Source organism: Colletes latitarsis, unplaced genomic scaffold (genome assembly GCF_051014445.1).
Source record: "Colletes latitarsis isolate SP2378_abdomen unplaced genomic scaffold, iyColLati1 scaffold0002, whole genome shotgun sequence".
Classification (NCBI taxonomy): domain Eukaryota; kingdom Metazoa; phylum Arthropoda; class Insecta; order Hymenoptera; family Colletidae; genus Colletes; species Colletes latitarsis.
In genome coordinates this window covers 19,794,148-19,797,933 of record NW_027488365.1, presented here as the reverse complement: position 1 = coordinate 19,797,933, position 3,786 = coordinate 19,794,148, and positions in this window count along the sequence as shown.

The following is a 3,786-nucleotide window of genomic DNA, read 5'->3' as shown; positions in this document are numbered from 1 at the left end:
AACAGCCCACTAAACCTGGTTCCGATCAGTATTTTAGAGGATAACGAAAGTTATGTCTAGGTCAGGCCTGGGATTTGCTCTCATCAGACTCATGCTTTCGCATTTTTCACATACTTGTGGAACAAATCCTGGGTTTTTTCTGGTATGGATCACGTAGTAATGTGGTACCACACTGAAACATTCAGTTAAACCTGGTCTTGATAAATATTTTTGAGGATAACGCATGTTAGGTCTGGGTTAGGTCTAGGATTTGCCCTCATCAGGATCATACTTTCGCATATTTCTTATACTTCATGGATAGATCCTGGGCTATTTTCTGGTTTGGATCACATAGTAATGTGGTACCACACTGAAACAGTCGATTAAAACAGGTTTCGATCAATATTCACGAGGATAACGCAAGTTAGGTCTAGGTAAGGCCTGGGATTTTCACTCATCAGACTCATTCTTTCGCATTCTTCACATACCTGTTGAACGGATCCTGGGTTTTTTCTGGTTTGGATCACGTAGTAAAGTGGGACTACACTGAAGCAATCAATTAAACCTGGTCTTGATAAATATTTTTGAGGATAACGCATGTTAGGTCTGGGTTAGGTCTAGGATTTGCCCTGATCACGCTCATACTTTCGCATATTTCTCATACTTCATGGCTAGATCCTGGGCTATTTCTGGATTGGATCACGTAGTAATGTGGTACCGCACTGAAACAGCCCACTACACCTGGTTCCGATCAATATTTTAGAGGATAACGAAAGTTATGTCTAGGTTAGGCCTGGGATTTGCTCTCATCAGACTCATGCTTTCGCATTTTTCACATACTTGTGGAACAAATCCTGGGTTTTTTCTGGTATGGATCACGTAGTAATGTGGTGCCACACTGAAACATTCAGTTAAACCTGGTCTTGATAAATATTTTAGAGGATAACGCATGTTAGGTTTGGGTTAGGTCTAGGATTTGCCCACATCAGGCTCATACTTTCGCATATTTCTCATACTTCCTGGGCTGTTTCTGGATTGTATCACGTAGTAATGTGGCACCACGCTGAAACAGTCAATTAAACCTTGTTTCGATCAATATTTTAGAGGATAACGCAAGTTAGGTCTGGGATAGGTCTGGGATTCGCCCTCATCAGGCTCATACTTTCGCACACTTCACAGACTCGTTTAACAGATCCTGGGTTTTTTCTGGTTTGGTTCACGTAGTAATGTGGTACCACACTGAAACATTCAATTAAACCTGGTCTTGATCAATATTTTAGAGGATAACGCATGTTAGGTTTGGGTTAGGTCTAGGATTTGCCCACATCAGGCTCATACTTTCGCATTTTTCACATACTTGTTGAACAGATCCTGGGATTTTTCTGGTAGGGATCACGTAGTAATGTGGTACCATACTGAAACATTCAGTTAAACCTGGTCTTGATAAGTATTTTTGAGGATAACGCATGTTAGGTCTGGGTTAGGTCTAGGATTTGCTCTCGTCAGGCTCATACTTTCGCATATTTCTCAAACTTGATGGCTAGATCCTGGGCTTTTTCTGGATTGCATCACGAAGTAATGAAGTACAACACTGAAACAGTCAATTAAACCTGGTTTCCATCAATATCTTAGAGGACAACGCAAGTTAGGTCTAGGATAGGTCTGGGATTTGCCCTCATCAGACTCATACGTTTCGTTTTTCACATACTTGTTGAACGGATCCTGGGTTTTTTCTGGTTTGGATCACGTAGTAATGTGGTACCACACTGAAACATTCAAATAAACCTGGTCTTGATAAATATTTTAGAGGATAACGCATGTTAGGTTTGGGTTAGGTCTAGGATTTGCCCACATCAGGCTCATACTTTCGCATATTTCTCATACTTCATGGCTAGATCCTGGGCTGCTTCTGGATTGTATCACGTAGTAATGTGGTACCACGCTGAAACACTCAATTAAACCTTGTTTCGATCGATATTTTAGAGGATAACACTAGTTAGGTCTGGGATAGGTCTGGGATTTGCCCTCATCAGACTCATGCTTTCGCATTTTTCACATACTTGTTGAACAGATCCTGGGTTTTTTCTGGTATGGATCACGTAGTAATGTGGTACCATACTGAAACATTCAGTTAAACCTGGGCTTGATAAATATTTTTGAGGATAACGCATGTTAGGTCTGGGTGAGGTCTAGGATTTGACCTCGTCAGGGTCATACTTTCGCAGTTCTAACATACATGTTGGCCTGATCGAGGGTTTTTTGTGCTTTGGATCACGTAGTAAAGTGGTACCACACTGAAACAGTCCACTAAACCTGGTTTGGATCAATATTTTAGAGGATAATGCATGTTAGGTCTAGGTTAGCCCTGAGATTTTCACTCATCAGACTCATACTTTCGCATTCTTCAGATACCTGTTGAACGGATCCTGGGTTTTTTCTGGTATGGTTCACGTAGTAATGTGGTACCACACTGAAAGAATCAATTAAACCAGGTCTTGATAAATATTTCAGATGATAACGCATGTTAGGTCTGGGTTAGGTCTAGGATTTCCCCTCATCAGGCTCATACTTTCGCATATTTCTCATACTTCATGGCTAGATCCTGGGATATTTCTGGATTGGATCACGTAGTAATGTGGTACCACACTGAAACAGCCCACTAAACCTGGTTTCGATCAATATTTTAGAGGATAACGAAAGTTATGTCTAGGTTAGGCCTGTGATTTGCCCTCATCAGACTCATGCTTTCGCATTTTTCACATACTTGTTGAACAGATCCTGGGTTTTTTTCTGGTTTGGATCACGTAGTAGTGTGGTACCACACCGAAACATTCAGTTAAACCTGGTCTTGATAAATATTTTTGAGGATAACGCATGTTAGGTCTAGGTTAGGCCGTGGATTTTCACTCATCAGACACATACTTTCGCATTCTTCACATACTTGTTGAACGGATCCTGGGTTTTTACTGGTTTGGATCACGTAGTAATGTGGTACCACACTGAAACATTCAATTAAACCTGGTCTTGATAAATATTTTAGAGGATAACACATGTTAGGTCTGGGTTAGGTCTAGGATTTGCCCTCATCAGGCTCCTCCTTTCGCATATTTCTCATACTTCATGGCTGGATCCTGGGCTATTTCTGGATTGGATCACATAGTAATGTGGTACCACACTGAAACAGTCAATTAAACCTGGTTTTGATCAATATTTTAGAGAATAATTCATGTTAGGTCTAGGTTCGGTCAGGGATTTGCTCTCATCAGGCTCATTCTTTCGCATATTTCTCATACTTGATGGCTAGATCCTGGGCATTTTCTGGATTGCTTCACGTAGTAATGAAGCACAACACTGAAACAGTCAATTAAACCTGGTTTCCATCAATATTTTAGAGGACAACGCATGTCAGGTCTAGGTTAGGTCTGGGATTTGCTCTCATAAGGGTCATACTGTCGCAGTTTTAACTTACTTGTTGAACGGATCCTGGGTTTTTTCTGGTTTGGTTCACGTAGTAATGTGGTACCACACTGAAACATTCAATTAAACCTGGTCTTGATAAATATTTTAGAGGATAACGCATGTTAGGTTTGGGTTAGGTCTAGGATTTGCGCTCATCAGGCTCATACTTTCGCATATCTCTCATACTTCATGGCTAGATCGTGGGCTGTTTCTGGATTGTATCACATAGTAATGTGGTACCACGCTGAAACAGTCGATTAAACCTGGTTTCGATCAATATTTTAGAGGATAGTGCAAGTTAAGTCTGGGATAGGTCTGGGATTTGACCTCATCAGACTCATACTTTCG